The following is a 12,002-nucleotide window of genomic DNA, read 5'->3' as shown; positions in this document are numbered from 1 at the left end:
GGTAATGCCAGTATCATGGTGACACGAGTCATTTCTTTTATCTATCTGCTTTAGTTTACAACTAACTCGTTATCCTTAATAAAAAAAAAATGCTTCTACACAGCATACCAGGACACAACAGAGATTCATCCATTTGTGTGCCCGTAAGTGGGTAGTTTGGAAAATGGATTAAGCTGTGGTAACAAAGCTTGTGGAAGTACAGGAAGAGATTGCATTGAAGGCAGCAGAAGGTATGGCATTGGGTCAGATTCACCTTTGTGACAGAGGAGGTGGAGAGTGATGGTGATAAATGGGGTCTACCTGGACCTGTTGTTCTCTTTGAAGAGAGAACACAGTGATTAGTGGGAGGGAAAGGAAGTGTAGTTAAGCAGAGATAATTAAGGAAAGTGTCTCCTGCTATCTCTGAAATTCTGGCAAAATTCTGGCCACTCAAGGTGCTCTGGGATCACCCTGATTTGAGGATCCACCAACTGGGCCATGGGCACACTCAAAGACCCCAGGGCTAAGCATACAACCCCCTCCTCACTCTACTGCCAACTCTTTATGTTCTCCATCAGTTTATTACTTATGTGTGTGCTCCCAGCCTTAGCAGCCTGTCAGTGCTGGCAAGAGAAACCCAAACTTGTGTTATAGTGCCACCTCCTGAAAAACAAAAGTAAAGCTCCTAATAACCAATTTGAATACTTAGAGTCAAAGTAAGGTATATCTTGGAGATATTCCAGACCACCAAAAAGTAGCTAGTGAAATGATGAGGGTTTTGTTTTGTTTTGGTTTGGTTTGGTTTTCAGTGCATAAAAATATACTTTCTCTGTACTGTATTTTGTTGAGTATACAATAGCATTATGCTTGAAAAAACAATGTACATACCTTATTAAAAATACTTTTTTTCCTAAAAAATGCTAACCATCATCTGAACTTTTGGTAAATTATAATTATTGACCATAGATAACCATTGTTATGGTTATTTTACTATTTGTTAATAAAATAATGATGAAAATTTTTGAAATATTGTGAAAACTACCACAATGTGACAGAAACATGAAGTTAGCAAATACTATTGGAAAATTGGCAACAATAAACTTACTCAATTTATGTTTACCACAAACGTCAAATACACAGTATCTGTGAAGCACAATAAAGTGAAATGCAATAAAATGAGATATGCTTAAATAAGAAAGGTGTTTGCTATTTCATATGCAATGAGAGGGACACATTTCATCAAACATCACAGAAAAATATTGAAAAGAGATTTTCAAGCTGAAACAAAAAGACAAAAGTATACAAAGCTCTGAGTAAAGTGATCAATAGAATTAGAAATCTGTAATTCTTTTTTAAGAATATTAAACTCTTAATTATAGGACAAAGGTTAAAAGAAAAGAACATTAAAAATAACTGTAGGTATTATAAATGAAATTATTTTCTTAATTCACCCATGTGCTACTTCATTAACTAGTGTATAGAAATGCAAGATTTCTGTATTTTAATTTTGTATTCTGCAACTTTACTCAATTCATTTATAAATTCTAATAGATTTTTGGTGATGTCATTAAATTTTTCTATGTATAGTATCAAGTTATCTGCAAATAATGAATGATTTAATTTTTCCTTACCATTTTTTAAAAATATGGAATGCCTCATGAATTTGCATGTCATGCAAACTGCATGACATGCAGCTTGGGGTCATGCTAATCTTCTCTGTATCGTTCCAATTTTAGTATATGTACTGCCAAAGCAAGCACTCCTTACCAATTTTTATACCTTTTTTTCTTATCTGATGCTGAGGTTAAGACTTCTAGTACTATGTTGAATAAAAAGTCATGAGAATGCACACTTTTGTCTTGTTCCTGATTTTAGAGGAAAAGGTCTGAGTTTTTAGCTATTGAGAATGACATTAGCTGTGGGTTTTTCATATATGGGTTTATTATGTTGAATTATCTTCCCTCTAACCTCACTTTGTTAAGTTTTTATCATGAGTGGATGTTATACATCCACTTTGTACAATGCTTTTTCTGCACCTATTGACATGTAACTTCCTTGACATTGGCTTTATTTGACATTTTTCTACATATGTCTTCTCTGGCAAGGGAAACAAAAGCAAAATTAAATTATTGGGACTACACCAACATAAAAAGCTTTTGCACATTGTAGGAAGCCATCATCAAACAAAAAGATAACCAATTAAATGACAGAAGTTATTCAAAGATTATATATATGATAAGAGGTTAATATGCAAAATACATGAAGAACTTATACAACTCAACACCAAAAAAAAAAAAAACAACCCACAAATAGTTCAATGTACAAATGGGAAAAGGACCTAAATAGACATTTTTCAAAGAAGACATACAGATGGCCAACAGACACATGTAAAGATGCTCAGCATCATTATCATCAGGAAATGTAAATCTAAACCACACATGTCACCTCACATGTCAGAATGGCTAAATATTAAGTTTCCCTTCCTCTTCTAATTAATGGAATAGTTTTTAGAATAAATATTAACTCTTTTTTAAATGTTTCATAGAATTCACCTGTGAATACACATGGTGAACATGTTCATTGGGAAATTTTTGATACGTGATTCAGTTTCTTTGCCAGTAATTGGTCTATTTAATTTTTTTTCTTTCTGAATTAGGTTTGGGACGTTTGAGAGGTTTTTAGGAACATATCTATTTCATCCAGTTTGTACAATTTGTTGACATATAATTTTTCATAATATTCTTATCCTTTGTATTTGTGTTGGTTGTTATTTATCCTCTTTCATTTCTGATTTTATTTATTTGAATCCTCAAAAAGTCTTACAAAGAGAGAAAGTGAGAGAGAGGGAGGCAGAGGGAAAACGAGAGAGAGAATCTTAAGCAGGTTCCATGCTGGGTGTGGGGTATGATCTCACAACTCTCTGCCAAGATTGACTTGGCTACTTAACCAACTGAGCCACCCAGAAACCTCTCTCTCTCTTTTTATGATGAATCAGCCTAAAGGTTTAATAAATTTTATTGATCTTTTCAAAGGACCATCTCCTGGTTTTATTGATCTATTATACTGTTTTTTCCTTTATTTTATTTATTTCTGCTTTAATCTTTGTTTCCTTCCTTCTACTGTGTTGGGGTTTTATTTGTTCTTTTTTCTAGCTCCTTTAGGTGTAAGTTTAGGTTGTTTGAGATTTTTATTGTTTCTTGAGATAGGTCTGTATTACTCTAAACTTCACTCTTAGAACCCCTTTTGCTGCATCCAAAACATTTTGGACTATTTGGTTTACATTTTAATTTGTCTCCATGTATTTTTTAAATTTCCTCTTTGATTTCTTTGTTGACCCCTGCATTGCTTATTAAAATTATATTTAACCTCTATGTATTTGTGCTCTTTCCAGACTTTTTCTTATGGTTAACATCTAGTTTCATACCATTGCGGTCAGGAAAAAAATGTATGATATGATTTCAACATTTTTGAATTTGTTGAAATTTGCCTTGAGGCCTAATGATGATCTGCTCTGGAGAATTTTCATGTGCCATTGTAAAGAATTTGTAATTTTCTGTTTTAGGATGAAATGTTGTGAATATATCTGTTAGATTCATCTGGTCCAATGCGAATTCCAAACCACTCTTTCCTTGTTGATTTTCTGCCTGGATGATCTATTCCCAGATGGAAGTGGAGCATTAAAGTCCCCTACTATTATAGATAGTATTGATATCTATTCTTTCCTCCATGTCTGTTAATAGTTACTTTATATATATGGGTGCTCCCATGTTGGGTGCATAAATATTTACAGTTGTTATATCTTCTAGTTGGGTTGTTCTCTTTATGATTATGTGGTATCCTCCTCTATATCTTGTTACACTCTTTGTTTTAAAGTCCATTTTTTTCCAATATAAGCATTGCTACCCCAGGTCTCTTTTGGCTTCCATTTCCATGGTAAATGCTTTTCAACCCATCACTTTCAATCTGCATGTTCTGAATCTTTAGTTCTGAAGTGAATCCCTTGTAAGCAACAAATAGTTGTGTCAATTTTTTTTTGTCCAGTATGTCACCCTCATTTTTTTATTGGAGCAGTTAGTCCATTAACATTCAAAGTAATTATTGATAGGTATGTGCTCCGTGACATTTTGTTACTTGTTTTTGGTTTGATTTTTTGTGGTTCTCCTTTGTTCCATTCTTCTCGTGTTCTCTTCCTTTGTGGATTGATGGCATTCTTTAGTGATATTCGTGCATTCCTTTCTCTTTATCCTATTAGAGGGTTTTGATTTGTTGTTGCCATTAAGTTATTGTACAGCCACTTTCTTGTATATTTTTTATTGGAATTCGATTTTCCAACATATAGAACACTCAGTGCTCATCCCGCCAAATGCCCCCTTCAGTGCCCATCACCCAGTCACCCCATCCCCCCGTCCATCTCCCCTTCCACTATGCCTTGTTCCTTTCCCAGACTTAGGAGTCTCTTATGTTCTGTCACGCTGTCTGATATTTCCCAGTCATTTTATCTCCTTTTCCCTATAATCCATTTCACTATTTTTTATATTCTGCTCATAAGTGAAACCATATAATGTTTGTCCTTCTCTATTGTTTTACTTCACTCAGCAAAATACACTCCAGTTCCATCCACATCAAAGCAAATGGAGGGCATTCGTCATTTCTAATGGCTATATATAATCACTTCTTCTTTATCCATTCAAACCACATTGTGGTTTTGATTTGTATTTCCCTGATGTCAAGTGATGCAGAGCATTTTCTCATGTGTTTGTTGGACTTCTGTATATTTTCGTTGATGAAATTTCTGTTCATGTGTTTTGCCCATTTTATAATTGGATTGTTTGTTTCTTGGGTGTTTAATAAGTTCTTTGTAGATCTTGGATACTAGCCCTTTATCTGATAGGTCATTTACAAATATCTTCTTCCATTCTGTAGGTTGTCTTTTAGTTTTGTTGACTGTTTCTTTTGTTGTGAAGAAGCTTTTTATCTTGATTAAGTCCCAATAGTTCATTTTTGCTTTTGTTTCCCTTGCCTTCATAGATGTATCTGGCAAAAAGTTGCTGTGGCCAAGTTCAAAAAGGGTGTTGCCTGTGTTCTTCTCTAGGATTTTGATGGATTCTTGTCTCACATTTGGATCTTTCATCCATTTTGAGTTTATCTTTGTGTATGGTGTAAGAGAATGGTCTAGTTTCATTCTTCTGCATGTGGATGTCCAATTTTCCCAGCACCATTTATTGAAGAGACTGTCCTTTTTCCAGTAGATAGTCTTTCCTGCTTTATCGAATATTAGTTGACCATAGAGTTGAATGCCCATTTCTATGTTCTCTATTCTGTTCTATTGATATCTGTATCTTTTTTTTTTTTTGCCAGTACCACGTGGTCTTGATGATCACTGTTTTGCAGTACAAGTTGAAATCTAGCATGTGATTCTCCCAGCACTGGTTTTCTTTTTGAATATTCCCCCGGCTATTTGGGGTCTTTTCTGATTCCACAAAAATCTTAAGATTATTTGTTTCAAGCTCTGAAGAAAGTCCATGGTACTTTTATAGGGATTGCATTGAACATGTACATTGCCCTGGGTAGCATCAACATTTTCACAAAATTAATTCTTCCAATCCATGAGCATGGAATATTTTACCATCTGTTTGAGTCTTTCTCAATTTCTTTCAGAATTGCTCTGTAGTTTTTAGATCCTTTCCCTCTTCAGTTAGGTTTATTCCTAGGTATCTTATGCTTTTGGGTATAATTGTAAATGGGATTGACTCCTTCATTTCTCTTTCTTCAGTCTCATTGTTAGTGTATAGAAATGCCACTGATTTCTGGGAATTGATTTTTTATCCTGCCACATTGTCGAATTGCTGTATGAGTTCTAGCAATCTTGGGGTGGAGTTTTTTGTTTTTTTTTTATGGACAGTATCATGTCATCTGCGAAGAGGGAGAGTTTGACTTCTTCTTTGCCAATTTGAATGCCTTTTATTTCTTTTTGTTGTTTGATTGTTGAGGCTAGGACTTCTAGTACTATGTTGAATAGCAGTGGTGAGAGTGGACATCCATGTCTTGTTCCTGATCTTAGGGGAAAGGTCTCAGTTTTTCCCATTGAGAATGATATATGCTGTGTGCTTCTCATAGATGACTTATAAGATGCTGAGGAATGTTCCCTATATCCCTACACTCTGAGGAGTTTTGATCAGGAATGGAAGCAGCATTTTGTCAAATGCTTTCTCTGTATCTATTGAGAGGATATGTTGTTGTACAACCTCTTATGTACATAATAGTCCTTTCTAAGTTAACGGTTACATAAATGTTTATTCCTTCTTTCATGTTTAATTAATATGATGTCATATTTACACTCTTTTTTGTGAATTCCTCGAATGATTTTTATTGATATAATTAATTTTACTGTTTTTGTGCTTCAACTTCTGTCCTTTTTTCATAATGATTAATTTACTACGTTTATTATTTTTGTATTTTGTTTGTATTTGCCTGTGAAATAGTCTTTCTTATTTTTCTTTCTCCTGATTACTGGTTTTACTTTCCACTCCAAAACTCCCTTTAACATTTCCTGTAAGGGTGGTTTAGTGGTAATGCACTCCTTTAACTTTTGTTTGTTTTGGGGAGTATTGTTAGTTACCGTTCTTTTATTTTTTCCTTTCAGCACTTTGAATATATTATGCTACTCCCTTCTTGTCCCCAAAAGCTTCTACTAAAAATTATGTATTATTTATTATTTATCTATTTATTTATTTTTCAGTTTCAATACTTTATTTTTTATTTATTTATTTTTTGTATATTTTTATTGGAGTTTGATTTGTGAATATATAGTATAACACCCAGTGCTCATCCAGTCAAGTGCCCCCCCTCAGTGCCCATCACCCAGTCACCCCATCCCCCTGCCCACCTCCCTTTTCACTATCCCTTGTTCGTTTCCTAGAGTTAGTAGTCTCTGATGTTTTGTCACCCTCTCTGATTTTTTCCCACTCATTTTCTCTCCTTTCCCCAATAATCCCTTTCACTATTTTTATATTCCCCATATGAGTAAAACCATATGATTATTGTCCTTTTCTGATTGACTTACTTCACTCAGCATAATACCCTCCAGTTACATCCATGTTGAAGCAAATGGTTGGGTATTTGTCATTTCTAATGGCTGAGTAATATTCCATTGTATGTATCTCCTTTATCCATTCATCTTTTGTTTTTTAAAGATTTTATTTATTTATTCATGAGAGACACACACACTCACAGAGAGAGAGAGAGAGAGGCAGAGACACAGGCAGAGGGAGAGGCAGGCTCCATGCGGGGAGCCCGATGTGGGACTCCATCCTGGGTCTCCAGGATCACACCCTGGGCTGAAGGTGGCGCTAAATCGCTGAGCCACCCAGGCTGCTCTCCATTCATCTTTTGATGTAAAAAATCATTTAATAGATTTATTGGATTTCACTTTTATGTATTTTCTTTTTTTTTTTTTTTTTGCTTTTAAAATTTTCTCTTTCTTGCTACTGTTTTTTTTTCCATTTTAATTATTATGTGTCTCGGTGTGGACCTCCTTGGTTTAACTTTACTGGGGGCTCTCTGTGCCTCCTAGATCTCAAAGTCTGATACCTTTCCGAGGTTAAGAAAGTTTTCAGCTATTATTTCTTCAAATAAATGTTCTATGTCTTTCTCTCTTTCTCTTCTTCTTCTGAGATGCCTATAATGGGAATCTTACTACACTTGATGATATTTTGGAGTTCCCTTAACATATTCTAAGTTTTTATTATCTTTTTTCTTTTTGCTGTTCAGGTGGTTTGTTTTTTATTACTGTCTCCTAGCTTACTGATCTGTTCTCCTGCTTCCCCTAATGTACTATTGATTCCTTCCAGGATATTTTTAATTTCAGCGATTGACTTCATATTTAATTGGTTCTTTTTTATATTTTATATCTTTTTGTGGAAGATCTGACTGAGATCCTCCACTATTTTCTCAAGTGTAGTAAGTATCTATATGGTCATTACTTTTAATTCTTTTTTTTAAGTTTTTATTTAAATTCTAGGTACTTAACATATGGTGCAATATTTGTTTCAGGAGTAGAATTTAATGATTCATCATTTACATATAACACCCAGTGCTCCTCACAAGTGTGTTCCTTAATACCCATCACCCATTTAGCCCATCCCAAACTTTTCAGCAACTCTCAGTTTGTTCTCTATAGTTGAGTCTCTCATGATTTGCCTCCCCCTCTTTTTTTCCCTTTACTAGTTTGTTTCTTAAATTCTACATTAATAAAACATATGGCATTTTTCTTTCTCTGACTGACTTATTTCATTTAGCATGATACAGTGTAGTTCCATCCATATCATTGAAAATGGAAAGATTTCATTCTTTTTGATGGCTGAGTAATATATACATATATATGATGTGATAATGTGATTATATATAATGTGATTATAGATATATAATATATAATGTGATATATATATATATATATATATATATATATATATATATATAATATCTTTATCCATTCATCAGTCATGAATATTTGGGCTCTTTCTATAATTTAACTACTGTTGATAATAACATTGTTTATCTGTTTCATTTATCTTTTTGGCATGATTTTGTTCTGTCCTTTCTCAAATGGAGTTATATTCCTCTCTCTCCTCATTTTTTCTTTTTGTGTCTGTTTCTACATATTAGGGAAGTTAACTTATGTCTCCTGATCTTGGAAGTAGTCGCCTTATGAAAAAAGAGGTCCTTTAGTGTCCTGTAGTACAATGTCTTCTATTCATCACAACCAGGTGCTTCAGGGGTGTCTTTTATATATGTTGTGTGCACTCTAATGTTGTTATTGAATCATGTTTGTCTTCAATCCAGTCACCTGCAGTGGTCCTCTTTGCCTGTTGTAGGCAAGATTTGGTTCTTGTACTGTTAAAGGGCCATTCTTAGGTTATCTTGGGGTTGAGTTGGGTCAGGCCAGATGCCTGCCCTTAGCCTATATTCTAGAAATTCAGATATTTGGAACTGCAAGGTGCTCTCTGTGCACTGTCTCCTAAGAGGCTTTTACTGATGGGTGGGGCTTGCAGTAGACCAGATGTCTAGGCCTAGTCTGCCTGTTGTGATTACAGTGATCCCAAACTACTGGGTTCTCCTTTTGCACTACCTCATGTGAGGTATTTGTTGGTGGACTAAGGCAGAAGTCAGATCAGATGTCTGTCCCAGTTCACTACCGGGCCTGTAGTCCAGTTGGTGTGTGAGTGGTTATTTATTTTCCCCTCTTCCTAGGGTAAATAGTCAGTTTAGAGTGGTGGTGGCCACAGTTGGAGCATCTTGCTGCTTGCAAAATGAGAGATATCTGGCCCTACTTGGGTTTTGCAGATTATTTTTTTTTCGATCCTGTGTCTGCCTTTCCTACCATTTTCACTATGATGTCCACTCTACAGTTAACTGTTGGAGAGTCTCTTCTCCCAGTCTTCAAGTAATTTTCTTGGTTAGTTACATCAATATGGGTGTTATCTGGGTGTATCTATGAAATGAGATGAGCTTAGTATCCTTCTACTCTTCCATCTTCCCTGGAAGCATCTCAATATTTGCCAATCAAGCTATGTGATAAATCACATTACTAAAACAAAGTATAAAAATAATATGATCATCACAATAGGTGCAGAAGAAGAATCTGCCAAAGTACAAAACCCATTCATGATAAAACTTTTCAACAAAGTGGGTTTAAAGGGAACATACCCTAACATAATAAGGATAATATATGAAAAAAAAATCCACAAGTAACATCATACTCAATGGCAAAAAAAAAAAAAACAAAAAACTGATGGTTTTTCCTTCAAGATCAGAAACAAGACAAGAATGTTCACTCTCAGTACTTTTGTGCAGCATACTAATGGAAGTCCTAGCCACAGCCATCAGACAATAGAGAGGCATTTATATTGATAAAGTAGAAGTTAATCTGTCACTAACCTGATGAGATGATATGATACCAGACATAGAGAATCCATGAAAAAAACTGCTGAACATAATAAATCAATCCGTAACATTGCAGAATACAAAATTAATAGAAATCAGTAGCATTTCTATACACTTGTGATGAATTACAAGAAAGAGAAATTAAGTTAAAAGAGTCAATTTGCAACCATAGCAAAAAGAACAAGATACCTAGGAATAAATTTAAACAAAGGGGTGAATGACCTGTGCTCTGAAAACCATAAAATATTTGTGAAAAAAGTTAAATATGATACAAAAGAATGAAAACATATTCAGTGCTCATTGATCAGAAGAACCAGTATTGTTAAGATGTTCATATTTTCTAAGCAATCTACAGACTTAATATTACCCTTATCAATGCAGAAACATCATTTTTTCACAAAATTAGAACAAATGATTCTAAACTTTGTATGGAACCACTAAATACCCCAAAATCCAAAGCAATCTTGAAAATAAATAAAATAAAAAGAACAAAGCTAGAGATATCAAAGTTCCAGATTTCAAGATACACAACAAAACTGTAATAACCAAAGCAGTATGGTACTGGCACAGAAATAGCCACAGAGATCAATGGAAGGGAATAAAGATTCAAGAAATAAACCACACTTACATGGTCAATTAATCTATCACAAAACAGGCAAGAATATACAATGGGGGAAGGACACTCTCTTCAACAAATAGTGTTGGGAAAATGGACAACCACATCCAAAAGAATAAAACTGGACTACTTTCCTACACCATACACAAAAATAAACTCAAAATTATTAAATATATAAATGTGAAACTGAAAACAAAATCACTAGAGAAAAAGGCAGCAATTTTTTTAACATCGGTCTTAGAAACATTTTGCTAGATAAATCTTCTCTGGCAAGGGAAACAAAAGCAAAATTAAACCTTTGGGACTAAAACCAAAATAAAAATCTTTTGGACAGTGAAGAAATCATCAAAAATCCCAAAAGGTAACCTATTACTAAATGGAAGGAAATATTTGTATATTACATATCCCAAAAGGGTCAATATAAAAATATATAAGAAATTTATACAATTCAATATCAAAAAAATTCAGTTAAAAAATGGGAAGAGGTCCTGAATAGACATCTTTCCAAAGAAAACATGAAGATCACCGACAGACAAATGAAAATATCCAACATAACTATTCATTACAGAAATTAAAGTTAAAACCACAATGTGATGTTACTTTATACATGTCAGAATGGCTTAAAATTAAAAAAAAAAAACAGGACATAATACGTGTTGGCAAAAATGTGGAGAAAAAAGAAATTTCATGAACTCTCAGTGGGAATATAAGCTGAGGAAGCCACAGAGGAAAACATAAAACATTATGGTGATTCCTCAAAATATTAAAAATAGAATTCTCATGTTTTCCAATAGTTCCACTCCTGGGTATTTACCCAAAATAAACTAAAACACTAATTCAAAAACATATGCACTCCTGTGTTTATTGCAGCATTATTTATAATAGCCAAGATATGGAAGCAGTGCAACCAAGTGTATATATTTATAGATGAATAGATAAATAAAATTACACACATATATTACTCTGCCAAAAAAAGTAAAATCTTGCGATTTGTAACAATATGCATTGACTTGGTGAATGTCATGCTAAGTGAAATTAGTCAGAGAAAGACAAATGCCATATAATTTCATTTATATGTGGAATTTAAAGTGTAAAACAAATGCACAAACAATTGCAAAAAGAGACACACAGAAAAACGGGAGAAGGATGGAGGCATGGATGAAATAGATAAAAGAGTTTAAGAGTACACTTATGTTGATGATCACTGAGAAATGTATGGAATTGTTGAATCATACTGTACAACTGAAAGTAATATAACCCTGTATGTTAATTATATTTGAATTAAGAAAAAACAAAAACCCAAAAAGACAAGAAATAACAAGTATTGGTGAGAATGTAGAGAAAAAAGAATTCTTGTACACTGTTGGTGGGAATGTAAATTGCTGTGAAAAACAGCATCAAGTTTTCTTAAAAAAATTAAAAATTGAAAAATCATATGATCTAGCAATTCTACTACTATTTAGTG

General features: G+C 33.8%; 1 pseudogene; it reads right to left on the bottom strand.

Moving 5' to 3' along the window:
- Nucleotides 1-1,618: 1,618 nt before the first annotated feature.
- LOC140628906 (U6 spliceosomal RNA) lies at nt 1,619-1,739 on the bottom strand (annotated as a pseudogene).
- Between the last annotated feature and the right edge of the window lie 10,263 nt (nt 1,740-12,002).

Source organism: Canis lupus, chromosome X (assembly GCF_048164855.1).
Source record: "Canis lupus baileyi chromosome X, mCanLup2.hap1, whole genome shotgun sequence".
Taxonomy (NCBI): Eukaryota; Metazoa; Chordata; class Mammalia; order Carnivora; family Canidae; genus Canis; species Canis lupus.
This window is presented reverse-complemented; position numbering and strand designations above follow the sequence as displayed.